We start from the raw sequence: 20,336 nt of genomic DNA on the forward strand, positions 1-20,336 counted from the left end.
CATCACAGGGCCTCAAGGTCAGGGATTTTCAGAGGCCCCAGAGAAGCCTGCCAGCTCCCAGCAGCCCTAGAAACTGGCAGGGCTCTTGGAGGCACTGACGGGCAGGGTTCTGGGCCGTCATCCTGCGATAACAGGAATAGAGATACGTTTTACCTGTTTTGTGTAGGGGCTTCTGCAAGTGATGATTTTTTTTGGTAAACAGATCCTTTTGCCAAATTAGGCCATGTGCACAGGTTGTGGGAGTTAGGGAATGCCTTCTTATGGGTTACCATTCACCACACAACAGCTGTGATTATGACTATATGTTATAATGTTATTCTGGGGGATACTTAAGACCTAGAGAAAGAAAGCATCTGTCTGATGCCACCCAGCACACAGCCCACACAGCCTTCCCATGGTGGGAAGCCCAGCACAGAAGGAGCCCAGAGACCAGATAGTGACTAATTGGGAGTGGCCATGGCTCAGGCAGGCCTAGACAGTCAGAGGCCGACAAGCCAGTGATGATGGTGATGTGGCAGGAGATACCAACCTTATTCACTGAGCACTGACTGTGTGCCAGGCATGGTCTAGACATCACCTGGATGTTCCATCCAGCCCTCACCCCACTCTTGCTGGAAAAGGCAGTGCTCCTAGTATCCACATCTTACAGATAAGGAGCTGGACAGTCACTCAGAGAGGCTGGGTGACGAACTCTGGGTTAACGGCAAGTAGATAACGAAGCATGCATTTGGACTCACATCTGAGGGACCCCCGCCTGGGCCCTGACCACTGTACTCTACAGCAAAGGAGAGGACCCAGGCCACGCTCAGAGGTGGCGTATATGAGTCATGGGGTGGGGAAGGCAGTTGCAAGTGGCAAATGGTATCAGAACCAGAACAAGAGCCCAGATCTCTACTCCTGGGCTCACATTAGTTCCATTTCCCAAGGCTGTGGTCTAACATCTCTCTGTGGTCTTTGTAACACCTGAATAGCCGTTAAGGTGAGTGCACCCATGTTCAGGGCAGGAGAACACCTGCCACACTGGCTGCAGCATTCAGGAAACTCCACCAAGCTTTTCGATGAGTTCACATCGCGCTGCCTGAACACAGCCGCTGGGATGGGTTCCTTCTCCTTGAGACTGCATTTCCGAATGTCAGTTACACCAGGTCTCCTCTGAGTGAGGAAGTGGGAGACACATTAGAAACCCAAGGAGACCAGCTTCCTCTTCTCTGACAACCCCAAGCAACAACACAATTGGATGCCAGATAAAGGGGCATTTTTACCCCCCCTCTTCCCATCCAGGGCTCCAACTATAGGAGCATCACCATTCGGGTGGGGGCCGTGGTAAGCGGCACACCTTAAGCAGGTTTGAGATGTCAGCAGCTGACAGCCTGCCTTGTCTCCATCAGGAAGGCAGCAATAAGACAAAAACCAGCAGTCTGGGCTGTGGAGTCTGAACCTGACCACCCCCAGGTGATGCAAGCCAGCAGAATGCTTTTAGTCTTGACCTGGGTCTACCCCTAACTTGGCCTTGGCTGGGCTGTGTGACGTTTAGTCAGTCACTATGGTCAGATCCTCAGATTTAACAATACCCGTTAAATGCAGATCATATGGAGATATATACCAGCAAGCCTCTTTGGACTACTTTGAAAACCAAATGAACTATTACATTTTTGTTCATGTTTTATCGCCACCATTGGGTGGAAAGTTACTTAACAGGAGAGGTCATGTCTCATTCATCTTTACAAACGATTGTAACTAGCCCAGAGCCCTGCACAAATGAGGAGTTGATGGTTGAATTTGTAAAATTCAGCTTCTCTGAGGGCAGTGAACAGCCCAGCGTAGCTGGGGATGAAGGAAAGAGGTGGCAGAGATACAGTGAGTGGAAAAACAGGCTGTTGTTAAGCTGTGGAGGACTTTACACATACCGATGCTTCTAAATTTCATCCGTAGCTGGATGGTAAGCTGATATCCCAAATGCTTTAGTAAGCATTAGTGGAGGATGGTGCTGTGGAAAGACCCTGGGGTCTCAAGCCCAGCAATCATGAACCTCAGTCTCTGGTCTTTGGAGCTGAGCCTTAGTTGCCTTATCTGCAAAATGAGAATAACAGGTTTATTCCAGGGTCATTAGGGGTACCTAGCATTTAAAGTGACCAGTGCGGTATCTGGCATCTATTTGAATTTCAGCAAATACTACTGCCCTAAATGAGTGAGGTCAAGCTGACCTTGACTATCAGATGTAAAGGCATGTTACAGAGGTTCTAGGTCAGTGCTGCCTTGGAGTGAGAAACTAAGCAATGGTACCATGGCCATACTGCAGTGAGGACAATCTAGAGTCTAGAGTCAGTCTGACTAGAGTCATGTGCTGTCCAAGTTTCCAGCAATCCTGGTATGCTCCGGCATATCCTGTGAACACCTACAGCCCTCATGTACCCAAAGGCCACATGGTGTCACATGGCAAACACCCCCTGAGTCCCATAGACCACCTCAAAGCTTCCCAGTGCCCCAGCCTACAGCACTATCTACAAGGGACACTGTCAGGTGGCTTCAGTTGGGTGTTCTGTAGAGACCACTGATGCCATAAGGCCGGCTAGGAGGCACAGCACTCTGGGCTGAGAAGCAGGAGATCTGGGTTCCAGTTCTACATGGCAAGTGACTTGCCCTGTGCACAGTGGCTGAACAGTCTTGGGACTCTCAATGTGTGGAAGTGCCCTTCAGTGGAGTGTTTCTGTAAGAGCTTAACCTAAGATATACACTGCCATTCAAGAAAGTCATGCTCTTATCAGGCAAACCTCCGCTAAAACTACCCTGACAATGAAGCCCCTTCTATAGAATGCTCCTGTTCAAACCCAACAGGAATATGCTGAAGTTCAGAGGGTCCCTGGTTTCTAGTTTCCGCCTGACCAATTCCTGTCTGTGCCACCTCATGTGAGTCATTACACACCGATGAGCCTCAATCTCCTCATGTGAGCCTCAGAGGCAACAATATATCGCTCATGCTATTTTCTAGCAAACTGTTTCTTAACACTTCACAGAAAATACAAATCTCATTTTATTTGGATACTCTGAGGTCAGTCATCCTTCATTTTTGTGGGCAGAGCCAGACACACTTTCACAAAGCAGGCACGGGGGAAAATGAAAAACTTCCATCATTCTTGGGAAGCAGGAGAGAGTCAGAATCCATAGGATGAGGAATGATTGAGAATGTACCCATGACAGCTGGGAGCCGGCTTATCTATGATGCTGGCAAGGGTCACCCCTGGCCTCAGCAGACAAACACTGGCAATTGCGCTCCAGACAATAGCACAGCTGTTCTTGTTCCTGGGCTCCCTGCTGTGAGGCAAAGCAGGGGTCATATGATCAGTATTCAGCATTGCATTCGTCCCCAAGACGCAAAGGGATTCTGCCTTCCCCAACAGCACAGGGCTACAGGAGGGGGGGGCACACCCCCCATCCCAATCAGGGGAGCAGTGGATAGAAGAATGGATAAGGATAAGATCCCCACAGAAATTGACTACAGGAAAATGCAGTTTCCATGTGAGAATCACCACCTCTAACAAAATCCATATTCCTTAGCTGAGGGTACAAGTTCTTCCATAAACGACTGCATACTAATTAGAGCCATCCTTTATGTAAACTCCCAGCTTAAGCCCAAATGTGATTTACTGCAGCTTTGTACTCTCTTGCCCTGCCCTGCAGCCTAGACTTTCAGCCCCCACCCTGTCTACCATCCTTCCAGGCCAGCAGCAGAGTCTTACTTCCTCCATGAGGTGTTCTCTGATACCCACCTAAGACCGCAATCCATACTGACCTCTCCCTTTTCTGAACTCTCATAGAACCTTATGTCTGTGCCACTCAGCATTTAGTGCCTATGAGTTAGTTGTCTCATGACTTTTATTTATTTATTTATTCATTTTTGAGACAGGGTTTCATTCTGTCACCGAGGCTGGAATTCAGGGGCGTGATCTTGGCTCACTGCAACCTCCACCTTGAATAGTTGGGATTACAGATGCAGGTCACCATCTCTGACTTTTTTTTTTTTTTTTTTTTTTTGTATTTTTTTTGTAGAGAGGGGGTTTCACCATGTTGCCAAGGGCTAGTCTCGAACTATCTGCCAGCCTCAGCCTCCTACGGTGCTGGGATTACAGGCGTGGGTCACCTCACCCAGCTACCTCATCACTTTCTGACAGGACTGTTACACCAATCCCCTAACTGGTTTGATCCTGCTTGGGCTGTGGCCCTGTCCTCTGCAGAAACAACTTTTCAAAACACACATTTGATGATGTGTCATCCCTGCTTAAAACCCTTCAAGTATTTCCTACCATCTTCACGATAAAGTCCAAATGCCCTACCATGCTCCTACCCTTCTCCTGGGAGTATCCACATTCCAGTCACACCAAAGTGTTTCCCCAGGTTATGTAATGAGGTGATATCAAAGGCAGGAGGAGAACCTGGATCGCCTGATAACTAGCTGAGGGTTCTCCCCTCAGTCCCTGGTGCTTCCCAGGCTAACATTGGACCACAGACAGGATGACTAGGAGCACATGACACTAAGTCATGGTCAAGGTGAGAAAGTCAAGACCTACTAAGTCTTTAGGCTTGATGAGCTTACACTGTTGATAGCCAGCCGATCCACCAAGCAACCAAGTGGGCAGTAGGCGTCTGAGACTCAGGCAGAGGTTCATCTGCTCTTTCACCAACAGTGGGAAGGGGATCACTATTTCTCCTTTTGTAGGTGTGGAAAATGGGACTCACAGTGGTCATGGCTGCTATCGGGACTAAAACACCAGCCACACCCCTTCTCTTATATTCCAGAATGGTAAAATCCAACATCCCCCCACTGTCACCACTTTGATGCCTCCCAAGCATCTTACAGTAGACACATCTGATGGCGAGTAACAGCATCTAGTCCCTGCCCAAGAGACCATTCTGTCCAAGACCCCCTTCTGGGGAACTTCATTTCTGCTCTAGGACCAGAGCTATCCCATGACTTTTCCAACTTCTTCAATGGAAAGACTGTGAAAAGAAACTTTCATTTAACAGAAGAGAGGGAAAACTCCACTTTAACTGCTTTATGTTTATCCAGAGAAGTTATCAAAAACTCTTACCAGGCGACTGCTTTCTCCCCAGGACATCACAGTGATAAGCGCATGTGTCTGGGGGTGGCAGAACAAGGTCCAGAGGAGAGCAAGACTAACATGTGATGAGCAGCACACATGGACCCAGGGGCATTCTGAGCCGGCTGGCACCAGCTCACCAGAGCCAACTGTACAGATCCCTTCCCAATTCACATTCAGTGAGGCCATGGAAGTAGCTTGAAACCAACCATGGTGGAAGTATTTACACCATGGAAATTGTCCCATGCTCCCAGCAAGTTTGTTTGGCTTTTGTTTATCCCAGAGAATTTGCTATTAAACATTTAGGAGCACACCAATGAATGGATCCACAAGAGGGACACTGGGTTGGGAAGACAAGACTTAAATTGTAGCTAAAGCTCTACCGCTAACTCACTGTTTGACTTGGGCAAGTTTCTTCCTGGCACCTAAGTTTCCTTAACTGTAAAGGACATAAACAGCACTTTGGTAAATGTAAAACAGGGAGGAGACATTTGGCAATGCCTGCAGACATTTTTGGTTGTCACAACTGAGGTAGATGTGGTGCTACTGGACAGAGATGCTGCTAAGCATCCGATCACACACAGGAACACCCCTCCTCCTCCCTTAACAGAGACCTACTTTGCCCCAGACTCTCTTACTAGTGCCAAGGTTGAGAGATCCTGACAGGGAGATAGTCTCACAGTAGCCCATTGAAATACCTTGAACCCATCAGCATGCAGAAGGAAAATAAAATGAACTGGAGTCAGCTTGCAGGAACCCTGGGAGGGCAGTGGTGCAAAACATTGCCACGGATGCTACAGGTTTACAATGCAAGGATGAGGTAGATCTCTTGCCCTAACATGGTGCCAGGCACACCACAGGTGCTCAGTAATCACCTGCGGAAAAAGCAAATGTGTCTAGTTGAAATAACAATGCAGTCTCTCTTTAGCAAGCCTGTGCTCCAGTGTGTGTGCATCCCCTACAGTGACACCAGGCAGAAGAATCTGACAAGTGTCTATTCACCTCCTCTCCCCTCCTCTGGGAGGGTAGTGAAAAGACACGGTGTGAAGTTCCAGCCCTGAAGACTCAAGTTAGACAAATAATCACTAGCCTGGCATCCAGAGCAGTGATGGTCAGAAGAGCAATTTTATTTAAGTCATTTTCTAATAGGAGTTGAAGCATCTTGAAAAGTGAGGTTTTCAAAGGCTCCTCTGGGGAAGCAATTGTCAAAAACACACAGCAGGCAACCTTACTTTTGACACATTCAAAGCCACTTTTTAAAGACAATCCTTTTATTCTCTGTACCGCTTGGGATTGAAAATGCATTTAGCACAAACCACCAGAAGCGGAAACAGAGTTGAGTAAGAAACGCGACCAACGTTGTGGCAAGCACGGGGAACTGCAACAGAATCTGATCAGGCTGGCACCACTCAGACACACACAAGGAAACAGGCAATGGCAGGCAGCATATCTACTGTCCCCCAGCCTCTGGGGCCTGGAGTCAGCGAAAGTCAGGGGTGAGTCGTAACCACAAGCCGTTCCTGGAAGTCCCTTGCAAGACTCTGGATTCTGAGTTCTCACACTGAGAAAGGTAGCTGATTTCTAAACAAGCGATGACAGAACAGAGGACCTCCCTCTGTGTCTCCCTGAAGATGTCAATCTGACCATAAACCATCTGACTCACAAAGCCCTTTAATTAAAAGCCCAAGGGCCTAGAGCTAATTTGAGATGTGGCAAGACCCAGGAGTTTCTCAAGCACCAGAACTGTGAGCAGATTAATGGGGATAATTTCACCCTTCCTGGTCTATAAATGACAACTCACTCAACTATAAATTAGATGCACTGAATGCCAGAGCTGGAAGCCACCTGGGCAACTCTCTGCCCAGCCCCTTGCTTTGCGGATGAGGAGACCATGGTCCAGGATAGGAGGCTGACTGCCCCAGACCTGGTCCCGAGTTTCTTACTGACTTTCAGCAAAATGCAGCTTTCTTGGTGTACAGTGCTGAGTCATCTATCTATTTGGAGAAAATGTTTTTGTTGAGGTCTCTATACTCCCTCTGCAAGGCTTACTCAGAACTCAGGGCAAGCTGGTTACAATCCATCTGGGACCTAGGGTCACAGGTTGGAAGTAGGACAAGTTCAGGGAAAGAAATTACCCCTGCCTGGGTAACATAGTAAGATCCTATCTCTCCCCTAACCCCTTGCCAAAAAAAAAAGAAATACAAAACATTAGCTGGGCATGGTGGCATGTGCTTGTAGTCCCAGCTACGAGGAAGGCTGAGGTGGTAGAATCACCTGAGCCTGGGAAGGTGAGGCTGTGGTGAGCCATGATCATGCCTCTGTACTCCAGCCTGGGTGACACAGCAAGACCCCATTTCAAATAACAAAAAATAGAAAAGAAATTTCCAAAACCCCCACATACCAGGAGCTGGCTATCTGCTGGGCTGAGCTTGGCCCCTTCCATCACTCCTCTGTCATTCATTCCTCACATCCACATCCCAGCACAGTGGGTCTTCTGATGCCCAGGCTAAGTGAGATAAAGAAATCTGCTTGGCCAAACAACTAATGGATTTCTTTGATGCAACACTCATCAAACTCTTTTCTTTTTAACTTAAAAGTTGTAACATCTAAAGCAGCAACAAGATGACTTCTAGGGACTGAGTGTTTGTATCCCCCTAAATTCATATGTTGGAGCCTAAATTCCCAATGTAATGGTATTTGGAGGTGAGGGAAGATTCTTTGGGAAGAATCAGGTCATGAAGATGGAGCTTTGTGAATGAGATTAGCGGCCTTCCCAAAAGAGACACAACAGAGATGATGTTTTTCTCTCTTCACCATATGAGGATGCAATGAGGAAACAGCCATCTGCAAGCCAGGAAGCCAGCCCTCACCAGACACTGGATCTGCCCACACCTTGATCTTGGACTTCACAGCCTCCAGAACTTGGACTTTACAGCCTCCAGAACTGTGAGAAATGTATTTCTGTTATTTAAGTACTCCAGTCTATGTAATCTCTTACAGTATCCTGAAGTGACTAAGCCAATGACTTCTTCAGTAATGACAAAATAATTTTACCATATATTATTAACAAACCCCTAATATATTGGATTGCAAACTTGAATTTTTTCATGCTAATAATGGCTAATATTTATGCATATGATTCATGTACTTTTCATTATACAAAATAATTTCTCATTAACAAAATAGCTTCAGGTAGCATCTACCACTCTCATTTTACTGATGCAGAGACAAAGGTCCAGAGTGCTCAGGTGAAATTTCTGAGATCACACAGCCAGTCAATGGCAGAAGGGTGTCTGATCCTGAACTCTGTGTCCTTCACCAGGGACTGTGTCCACTTAGGGACCAATCAGATGCCACAGACCCTGGAAATCAGTATCTTTCATTAACATGTCTGCTGAGCATGGTACTGAGGGCCTGGGTAATAGAGGGTGATGGGTGGGGTGGCAGTAGTGATCTCATCTTGGGGTTTGGAAGGAGTCACACACCTGAATGGCACACAGTTCCTGAAGCCTATCTGTTAGTAAAGGCTTTGAGGTGCATTCAGACAGAGGGGCAGTGAGAAGGAGAAGGAATCTCATTGGAGCCCTCCCTGCAGGCTGTCACTGGCTTCCTGGATTTCTTCCACCCCTGGGGATGAAGATTCAGAGAACAAGGTATGGTACCTCCATCTTGTTTGCTAACAGCCCGTAAGCTTCCAGGAAATTTAAACACAGGAAATGACGATTAAGTACAGCGTGGCAGTTGCACGGGCTGGTGTGGAAGTATCCGTGGTGGGCACCAGACTCCACCTGTGCGACGGGATCTGGCCGGGAAAAGCTTCCTGGAGGGGCTGGGGCCTAATCAGAGTGCAAATTCCATATACCACTAAGGGAGGCAGTGAGGATGTGAAGTGGGAATAGGGTGTTCAGGCAGAGAGCATGGGCCTTGAAAGTGAACAAGTGACGAAGCTCCTCACGTGAGGAACTCTGCGTGAAGGGGTGTGACTGGAGCAAAAGAAATTGATGGGGTGGAGTGGGAGGGAGGCTTGCACCGTGTGTGAGGCAGGGGCTGGGAGGATCAGAGGGCCCAGCAAATCCTTGTAAAGGATTTTGAATGTAGGGGTTTACCTTTTATTATTTCGCAGAGACAGGGTGCTGTTGTCAGGTTTGTATTTTATACCGTGTGAGTGTGGAGTGCTGTGTGTGTAGATCTAGATCTAGATCTACGTAATATCACTCCTCTGGCAGTAGCGCCCTTGGTCAAGTGACTTCACCCCGCCTTCAGTTATTTTCTCTCTCAAATGGGAAAAACATGATGGGCCTTCCATATCTCAAAAGTGTTGTAAGAATAAAGTGAGGTAACTAATAAATAATTATTAAAGATTAAGAAATCAACAAACTTATATAAATAATTATATCTGGATTCTCTCAAGGCCACATACAGTAAAGCTCAGAACTTTAAAATATCCACTTCAAAAGAATAAATTTGGAGGGAGAGTATGAAGCACGGAGCAGAGAAGGCCACTTCCTGCAGCTGTCGCTGTCACTGTCTGGAAGGCCCTGCCCAGCAATGCACTCTGGCAATCGCTCATCCTCTGCTCCCGTGTTCTGGGCTAACTTTCTGATCCATCCAATAGTGGTAAGGAAGCAAAATACCAAGACCCTCAAACCCACCTTTCTTATTTAGCCAATGAATGTATGTTTCCAATTTTAGATAAAAGAATGACTTTCATAAAGCTCTTCCTGAATCTTACAGAACAATAAATAGATAGGCAAAGCATATCTGATATTCCAATGAAATGGCAAGGTCTTTGTCTTACGCGATGGGCACAGAAATGCCCAGTTGATTTCAGTTTCGCTCTTTCAATCTGTCCTCACCATGGATTTATTTGACTCCAGCTAAAAGAAGGCAAGACCAGTGGAAGCAGCCTGCTGCCTGAGTACCTGCAGTGTGGGGCAGTCTGTGGAGGATAAAAGCCTCTTTCAGGAAGGAATAGTTTCCAACCACTGCACAATTACCTTTATTAGCATAACGTCTCATTGTGCATTTTGCAAAACACTTTCCCATTCCATCTCAGGAAGACTGCAGTGACAGAAATTGTTGCCACTGGGGGGAAGAGCATGTCTGTAAAATTTAAACCATTGGGCATTTGTTCAAGCCTCCTGGGAAATGATGTCCCTTGATATATAATTCATAATAGCCTTAAAGCTTGCCCTACTTCTGACACATAGATGATATATTCTGGAGAAGTCAAAGAGGGAGGAGGAAGAAAAATTACTTTCAAATGGCTCTGCTGTTCTTTGCCTTTTGAGTAAAGCCTGACAATATTTTGGACCACTCTTTTCTACCATAAGGGCTCTCCTTTAAGAGCTTTTTATTTTATTTTTTCTCTTTTAAATTGAAGAGGCAGCATATCATCCAGTTTCAGTTTTATCTTCTGTAACACCGGATAAAAGATGAGGCTGAATCCATCTGTTAGCACATACAGGCTGCAAACTGTGTGAACGCAGGCACACCCGAACGCGTGCGCCTGCATGCACACACACACATATCCTTGCAAAAAGGGGGAAAAATCCACACTTTTAAAAAATTTATCATCAGCAATCCTACCAATGCCGACCAGATAGCAGCACTTTTATCCTTTTATGGGCAGATTCAGGAGGAAGCCAGCCTCGCCCCCACAGAGGCTCTTCCTCCTGCACTGCCATAGGAATTGGGATGCTGGGACTGGCAGCAGGCCAGCCCTTCCCCCACAGCACTAGGGTTCTAGCCTCCTGAAATCAGTGATGATACCACTGGGGGCCATAGCCTGCCAGCCCCAGCTGGGGGCTGGGAGAACCGCAGGGCATTGACAGGGCTTCCATTCTCTGGCACAATTGGCCAAACGACTAGGCTGTTTTTCTAGGGAAAATGGGCAAGTAGCCTGCCTAGCTTTATGGAGGCAGAGTGGAGAGCCCCATCTGGTTGCTTGACCTTTTCGATGGTGCTGCTGGTCGGGTGGCACTGTGTATCGCCCTCTCTAGGCCTCCAGAGCTGCTTTTGCTCAACAATGACTGGCAATGCTGCATGCAATGGAACAGATCAGGTGCAACAGAAGATCAGAGATTGGAGGCCAGAGATGACCGGGATGCGCCAGCTCTCACCTTTTTAGGTGGACACAGTGCAGGTAGAGAGTCCTGAAAAATGCACAGGGTTCTTTTGTTTCCTAAACACAGCAACTGTGTTAATCACAGAGTTCCAAAAACAAGCAGCTTCATTTCATTAATGAGGTGAAGCTTGAGCACACATGTGCTTGGAAGAGGATGGGGTGGGGGTGGGGATGACAAGCACGAGGGACAGCCGAGGCCACTGACCACAAAAGGCCGATGAGTTTCTCAGGGAGGGCCCAGGGCCCCAGATCCACACCATGTGCCCATCCCTCTGGAGTGCTGAGCCCGTGAACTCTGCTCCTGCAGTGCCTCACATCCGCCCCCTCCTCTGCTCCCACTTCTGCTGCCCTAATTTAGACCCTTATTATCTTTCTCCTGGACAGTTCTGCACATACAGCCAGATGACTCTTCCCAAAGCAGCACGGCTATTATTGCATCACTCTATGGCTCAAAAACCTTTAATGATTCCTCCATTGACTAACAAATAAAGCCCAGCCTCTATTTTCTAAGGCCCTCTTCATCGGATCCCCGGCCCAAATCCTAGCCTCATTCTCCACTCCTCCTTCTCCTCCCTATGCCATGCCTTCAGTCCAGGGTCCCCTTTCCAGCCTTCCCACCTGCATGCCCTTACTCCTATACGCTCCTTTTTCTAAAATATTCTTTTCTCCTTCATTTCTTTCAATCTAAATCCTATCCAGCATTCAAGGCCAAATTTAAAGGCCACTTCAGCCATGGACTCAACCTTGACTCCCACAGAAAGTTTCTCTGTCCTCTGAACTCTCGTAATTTTACTATCCCTCAATCTCTTTCTTCTGTTGTAACAGATTCTAGACACCTTGCTTTTCTCCTTAGGCTGTAAGACATCTGAGGGTAGAAAAATACCAAGTTTAACCCTGCATGCTCATTCCATCTAGCACAGTTCCTGATACATGGGAGGTGCTCACCAATGTTGCATAAGCACACAAGTGAGCGTGACTGCAGGATGGCAGAGAGAAAAATGTTTTGCAGGAGATGCAGCTACATAAGCAGATCATGTCATGATGGCATGCAAAGGAGGTGGGCTGGGTGGGCTGGGGGTGAGAGCAGAGGACACGATGATCTCCACGATGCTGAAGCCAATGGTCAGCTCTGTCTTCATCGTTATTAAACCCATTAGTAATAATCAATACAATTGAGTTATCATCCCTTTTAGAAAGTTTTTATTTACTTGACCACTAGGAGGTCAAGGGCTCTTAATTTTCCTCCTAGTCAATGTCTGCTCCTTCTCAGTCTTTTTGGTTGCTTCTTTCTCTTTTTCTAAATTCTTAACATTGGCACTTCCCAGGATTCGGCCCTTCAGCCTCTCTACTCTATCAGGACTCACTCCTTTAGTGATCTTGCGTTAGTTTTATACCTTGAAATATCATCTCTATTTTGATAAATATCATATTTATATTTCCAGCTTTGACCTCTCCCTTGCCAGCAATAACCAGCAGTCTACTCAGAAGCTATACTCTGATGCCTAACTCAAACTCAGCGTGGCCCAAAACAGAACTCTTCCTCTTTCCTCCCTATCCTGCTCTACCCACGTTATTTCTCACGCCAGCTAATGACAATTCCATCCTCCCAGTTGCTAGGACAAAAATACTGAGTCATCTGAGCCTCCTCTTTATTTCACGCCCCAAATTCAATCTTTCAGAAAATTCTTTTGCCTTTACCTTGAAAATACGTCCGGCATCCCTGCATACCTTCCATACTAGCCCATCAAGAACATGCTGCCACCAGGGTCCCCCGATTCCATCCCTGATACCCTGTGGTTTACTTGCCATAGAGCAGGAGAGTGATGCCACTAAAATGTGAGTCCCACCGGGACCCTCTGCTAGTACATGCTCTCCAGGAGCGCCCTTCGTCAGACTCAGGGTGGAAGGCCTCGCCTCCCCAGGACCTTGCTGACCTCATCCACAGCTACTCTTCTTCCTTTGTTCTCTCAGGTCCACCACATTGACCTCCTAGCTTCTCCTCAAATTTATCAGCCCCAATGCCCTTTCTCTTTGCCTAGAACACATTTCTCCCAGATATATGTGTGCTCACTCCTTCACCTTTTAATAGTTTTTGTTCAAATGTCATTTTCTCAATGAGAACCATCCTGACTTCGCTTTTCAACTACAATGGCCTTCCCTGCAGCAGCCATAATCTCCTTGGTTCGGCTCCATTTTTCCCACTGACCTTTTGACCTACTAATATACTAGAAGGCAATAAATATTCCTTTATTACCTTACCTTAAAGTTATTACTATTATTTATAATAGTATACTATATATAAAATATAATTGTTACTTAAATAAGATAAATACATTACTTTAGTACTTTTTTCTTAATGTTATTATTACCATAATAAATACTATTATTATTACTTTAACATTATTAAAGTTATTATTCATTACTTACTTTTTTTCCTTAACTGGTATGTCACATCCTTACTGCCTAGAGCTATGCCTGGCATGAAGTAGGCATTCAATAAATATCTGTCAAATGCCGGAATGAATCACTTTAGTCGTTCATCCTTGAACTGTAGCTTAAACAATGAATGGCATTGAGCCACAGAGAAAGGCAGCTGAAAGGCTCCTGTAGGCTGGCGGAGCTTGAGGAGCCAGGGCCTGGAGATACAGTCTTCTTCAATACTTCAAGATGGGACAGTGTTGCACAAGCCTGCCTAAATTAAAGGACACCACGAGAGAAGCACTGCTGAGCCCAAACCTGCCATGGACAGTTTCGAGAGACTTCGATATGCAGCAATGCTTTTTTAAAAAACTTTTAAGACATATAGTCATGATGAAAATGAAACACACTAAAGTTAGTCAATAATTGTGTACACGTTCCCTCTACAATTTTCTTTGCATTACACATATATTCACACCTTTAAAAATGATTACAAAGACTGTATCCCCAGTTCTATCTGCATTCGCCCACAATTAGACACCCTGCAGGCTTCCAGGGCCAGGCTCACATCAGTGTTGCCCACTGTTATGTTCCAAGAGCCCACCCAGACATACTATTTTAAAGCCTTTGTTCAATAAATGAAGAGATGAATGAATGCCTTCTGAGCATCTCCTGCTAGGACAAGTTCCATGACGCAAGAATAGATTCTGAGAAACGGCACTCCACTAGACTTCACCTATGGGCAGAAAATGCATTAACCATCATTAGCCCCAGTGCCAAGCACAGTGCCTGCAGACATTCCTTAAGTATCTGATGACTGAAGATCAAGGTCATCTACCTGCAGGCCTGGGCATAATAAAGGCGACTCCTCAACTCTCTGTGCCAGCATCTCAGGGCTCTCTACCCTGCTGCCAAGCCAGAGGTTTGACTTCAAGTCAGTCTGGAACTAGGTACCTCCCCTCTTTGAGCATCAATTTCCTTATATAATAAAACAAAGCTGATATGCACCTTATATAGCTGCTGTGGAGTTTAAACGCGCTCCCACGATGACACAGCTAGAGCAGTATTTGATATGTAATAGACATTTAAAATGCGGAGTTAGAATTGAATGCCTGGTTTGACCCCAGGTAGAGAGCCAATGTGAGTGAAGCCACACATCCCACTTACTTGATGTGTCTGTCCCATCACACAGGGAGGTTAGGACTGAAACTCTTAAGATCAGTCCCTTTGGTGGATGGGCTGAGTCATGAAAACTTCAGTGTTTAGTCATACTGGAAGACTGCCCTTGTTACATTCCAGTCTCAGGTGACCATTTCTCCTCTGCACAGTCCTTGCCACGTCCACCCATGAGCTGGAGCCTATCACACTGCTCAACCGGCATCTGTCACACTGTTGTTGGGGCTTAACTACTGTTGTCTGTCAAAGCTTCCTCTAAGCTTGTTTTCTTCCCAGATGTTTGCAAAGACACTTGTCATTACCAAATTCAGAAGCATGATTGGGGCTTCCAGGCTCTGATTAAGTCAGAAATTAACTGGGCTCTAGAAGTAACTTCTTGGAGGCCACACTTAGATAATCACATGGAAGACGATTCCAGCATCACTGCATATGCCTTCTTCTACCTTTGTGGGAGTCTTTAACATGCAAAGGGGTCAATTGTTGCTATGGGAAATAAAAAGAAAATAGGGCAGAAAAATAAAGACAGCCCTGACCCACCAACCCCCCACACACGGATCCACAACCACTCAGTCTTGTAGCAGACAGTAGCTGATTGAATTTACCTCTTAAAGACAAGACTTATTAAGGAAACTGATTATCATCAAAATGAAAAAGTATAAACTTCAGCTTTGATGTTTGTAGAAATCAGGAAAGAAAGCCTTGGGAAAGTGATAGCATTCTTTCATCTGAAAGTCATATTTCAATTGAACTTGCAGATGTTTCAGGGACAATCTGTAGGCGAGCAGAACTGATCCATGAGAATCGACGTGCTTTTCATTTTATACAGCATAAAGGTATTTTCACAACGATTTCCAAAACCCACAAATGACATATGTTCAGCATTTGCTAGCCTTCAAATGAATTAACTCACCTATTCTTGGCTTGCATATTTATTCCACAAACGTTTGCTAAGGTAAGCAGGCAACTATCCTGGGCTAAAACAAGGGTATGGCATTTGGAACCAGAGGTTTGGCTTCAACTCAGTCTGGAACTAGGCACCTCCCCTCTTTGAACATCAGTTTCCTTATATAATAAAAACGAAGCTGATATGCAGCTTATATAGCTGCTGTGGAGTTTAAATGAGCTCCTGCAATGACACAGCTAGTGCAGTATCTGATATGTAACAGACATTTTAAAATGCGGAGTTAGAATTGAATGCCTGTGAAGTAAACACCACTGTCTTACACGAGCCACATGTATTCTACCTTCAAGGTGGTCACGTCATTGGAAAAGAAGACGGGATATTTTTACCTATGACTCTAATATAAGGTGGAAAGTGGTAAAAACTCTATGATGTCACAAAGAAAATGCTTTGGAAGGTGAAACAAACCAGAGATCACTGACAGCTAGGTATCAGCAAATACTTTCTGGAAGAGAAGGCATTTGAAGTAGGAGGATGCTATAGTTTATTTTAAAGGCTAATGGTGGATGATTATTCATTTATACTTTAATACATAGAAAAGTACGATCTGATATGCCTGGTAATTTGTAGGGTGTAAGAAAAGAAAGAGAACACGACAAAGACCCTGTCCCCAGATGATTTATTATCTAATTGGGAAAAGATCATATGTGCTTATACACGCGCGCACCCACACACCCACACAAGTCAGCTGTCCCTGACAGTCTGTGACAAATGCCCAATGAATAATTCAGAAATGAGGAGGCAGAAAAGGATCAGGCAGGCAATGCAGTATGACCAGAACTGCGCAGGCAGGTCCCAGGAGAAAACCAGGTGACTCTACTCTGGTCTTTCCCTCTCTGGGCCTCAGTATTCCCACCTATAAGATGGATGGCTTGATTTAAATCAGATTTTTCCAACCATGTAGCAAAGGTACACTTGTGGTCTAGGGGGACAGTTGGTAGAATCAGGTGTCTAGAATTCCTCCTCCCCCACCAGGCCACTCCTCTGTGGCTATAAGCAGCTTCATCCATTTCTTCTGTGTGCTGTACAAAGAGGACCAGTTTCCATGCAGCCATGACGTAGCACATTTTGAAAATCCCTGATCAGGATTATCTTAAAGAATGCTGCCTGTTTAGTTGACCTATGAGGCAGAGCTTTTGAAAATGGAGTGGACTTGTATAGGCAAAAAAAGTCTCAGGAATCTAGAGAAGCGGCAAGGAAAAATGGGGCTCTGGGACAGGCAAGCTCAGGCCTCCCTGCAAGACCAGAGAAGCCATGTGCAGTGTGGGAGTCTCCTTGTTGCAACTTGACATTTTCTTTAATTGTACTTACATTCATAAAAAATGGTCTTTGTGATGGTTAATTTTATGTATCAACTTGACTGGAGCACAGGGTACCCAGATGTTTGTTTAAACATTATTCTGTTTGTTGCTGTGACGGTATCTCTGGAAGAAATTAACATTTAAATCAGTAGAAAGAGTAAAGCGGGTGGCACTCTTTAATACGGATGGGCCTCAACAGATCCCTTAAAGGCCTGACAAGAACAAAAGGTGAATTATAGGGGGGGATTTTCTCTCCTTGCCTCTATGTCTTTAAGCATAAGATGAATCTTCTCCTGCATTTGGATTCAGACTTGCACCAGACTTACACCATTAGCTCTCCTGGTTCTCAGCCTTTCTGACTTAGGCTGGAACTATATGACCCGCTTTCCAGCTTGCCAGATGCAGATCTTGGGACATCTGAGCCCCCATAACCATGTTGCTTAATTACTTAAATAAATCTCTTTATATCTGTAGCCACATCCATATCTGTGTCTATCTCCTACTGGTTCTGTTTCTCTGAAGAGTCCCGGTTAATGCATACCAGGTAACAGGGATGTGTTAATTTACTCAGGCAATGAAACCACACCTGGTACAATCTTCCTTCCAAAAAGATTTTTTACAGTCATTAATTGTGTTCATGCAAAATAGGGAGTTGAAATTTAGCTTTCTTGTATCATCTCAGTTGACTTGAAGCAAAGAAATGAACAAGTATATTCAAATACTAGATAATTAACAAATGTCTAAATTTGAAGCAGGTCTGGAGTATGCTCTGAAATCCAAAAGACCTTGTCTACATTCTGGTTTTGCCATGTGTGAGCCACCTGATTGATTATATGCAAGAATGTAAGCTCCTCTTTCTCATCTGTACCAGTTGCTCTTGCAGAATTATTAAAAAGATTAGATCCAGCCCAGAGCTTAGCACACAATGTGTCCTCAGTAAGTGCTAGTTTGCTTTCTCCTTGATCAAAACCCATACTACAAGGCCCTGCAGGCCCAGTCTCCCTCTTGACCCTATCACTGCTGTCTTCATTTACTCCTTGCCATATATACTGACCTCTTGCTTTTCTTTGAATTAGGAAAGCACACTCTCATCTTGGGCTCTCCCCACTTTCTTTCTCCTCTGCCTTGTACAATCCACAGTTTTCCTTCAGATTCTGGCATGGCTCACCCAGCCCCCACAACTCTGCAGTTCAAACACTTCTTCCAGGTGTCTGCTCATCAGACTGCCTTCCCTGACCCACTCATATCAAGGTGAATGATAATGTCCCTGTGAATGGCCTTTGTGCTTCCAATGAGCATTACTTTGAGAAGTTCCTGTTGGAACCACCACTACATAGTTTGAGGCCCATGGTCCTGTCCAACCAGGATGCTCATCTCATCCCCCTGCCCTCCTGGGCTCTAAACACTTTACATGTATCACCTCATTAAATCCTCGCAGCACCCCTAAGAGAAGATGCTACTATTATTATCTTCATTCTATTACTCTGACTAATGAGGCACAGAAAGTTTAAGTAATTTGCCTAAAGTCACACAGCTAGTGAAGCCAGCTGGTCTTATCTATCTGGGAGAAACTCAGCCAGGGGGGATGGAGTCTCTGCCACACCCACTGCATAGCCTGGCCCTGCCTTCACATGTTGTGGCCTTGGTTCTGTTGTTTCTAAATTTAAGAGGTTACCATTGCTCCCAGGAAGACAGGGTAGGAACAACAACGACAACAGCAACTAAAAGAATGTAATGAACAGTAAGCATTTGGGACGGCCCCAAAGAAAGACACAACAATGATCAAAAGCACTATGTCAATACCCTCCCTGTCAAGGTTACTGCCCATCAACAACGCTGGGGACCTGGAGTTAAGTCTGTGCCACTGGAGTTATTTGATGTGATGACATGAATTTCATCAAAAGGGGAATTTCAGCAAAAGGCTTTGCCAATGTGATTACACTTGAATTTAAGAAATAAATTGATAAACCTGTTTTATCTCTCTAGCATGGAGTTGAAAATTTGGCTTTGCTGTTTTCTAATCTTAAATAGACTTCAGAGACTTGAATTATATTTTACTGTCTTGGGTTCCCAGAGTATTGAGCAGCTGGGATCTCATGAATTTACTCAGAATGACTAGTATGTACTGAATACCTACTATATGCCAAGAAGAGAGTCTAGGCCTTGCTTTTAAAATGTAGGGGTGGGTGACACAAAATTTCCTCCATCATAGACCACTACATTCTAGTGTGATAATTCCCAATAAAGATTGATACCAGACATAAGCTCCATTCTTAGTATCCAATCAAATATTATTTTACTAAGAACATAATATTCACATCATGTTTAATAAGCTTACAATGTACTTGTTACACTGCATTATTTCCTCAATTGTAAAAGATTTTATAGTCAGCCTTTCATATTCACAGTTCCACATCCTTGGAATTCAACCAACCAAGGTTGGAAAATACTCAGAAAAAAAAATTAAAAAAAAACAACAATAAAGCATAATAAAAATTTAAAAAACAGCATAGTATAACAACTATTTACTTCGCATTTACATTGTATTAGCTATTGTAATCTAGAGATTATTGAAAGTATATAGGAGGAGATACATAGGTTATATGCAAATACTATACTATGTCATTTTATATAAGGGACTTGATCATCTGTGGATTTCAGTATCTTGGGAGAGGGGTGGTCTCTCTCCCAGGGATGATTACAGTACAGGGGAAGGTTGTACAGTATAGGGGATGGTTGTACACTACAGGGGAAGGATATACAGCACAGGGGATGGTTGTACAGTATAGGGGATGGTTGTACACTACAGGGGACAGTTATACAGTACAGGGGATGGTTGTACAGTACAAGGCATGGTTACACAGTGTGGGGGACAGTTAGTTGTACGGTACAGGACGTGGTTATACAGTACAGGGGACAGTTGTACAGTACAGGACATGGTTATATAGTAGAGGGGACAGTTGTACAGTACAGGACACGGTTATACAGTATAGGGGACAGTTGTACAGTACAGGACACAGTTATACAGTATAGGGGACAGTTGTACAGTACAGGGCATGGTTGTACCGTGCAGAGGACAGTTAGTTGTACAATACAGGGCATGTTTATACAGTACAGTGGACAGTTGTACAGTACAGGGCATGGTTGTACAGTACAGGAGATGGTTGTACAGTACAGGGCATGGTTATACAGTACAGGAGATGGTTGTACAGTACAGGGCATGGTTGTACAGTACAGGAGACAGTTGTATAGTACAG

At 45.1% G+C, this 20,336-nt stretch overlaps 1 protein-coding gene across 5 annotated transcripts in view; it reads right to left on the bottom strand.

Annotated features, from left to right (window-relative positions):
• The window catches only part of CYRIA (CYFIP related Rac1 interactor A), a 106,497-nt gene that overhangs the window by 69,930 nt on the left and 16,231 nt on the right, over positions 1-20,336 (bottom strand). For 2 of the 5 annotated variants that reach the window (XM_023199405.1, XM_023199401.1), the window contains exon 2: positions 1,908-2,070. The exons of 2 other annotated variants lie outside the window; for them this stretch is intronic. The gene's annotated coding sequence lies outside the window, so the exon portion shown is untranslated. Of the gene's footprint in view, positions 1-1,907; positions 2,071-17,089; positions 17,110-20,336 lie in introns of those variants that run through there. One more of the 5 variants, XM_023199416.2, reaches the window with a different exon arrangement.

Source organism: Piliocolobus tephrosceles, chromosome 15 (genome assembly GCF_002776525.5).
Source record: "Piliocolobus tephrosceles isolate RC106 chromosome 15, ASM277652v3, whole genome shotgun sequence".
NCBI classification, from domain to species: Eukaryota; Metazoa; Chordata; class Mammalia; order Primates; family Cercopithecidae; genus Piliocolobus; species Piliocolobus tephrosceles.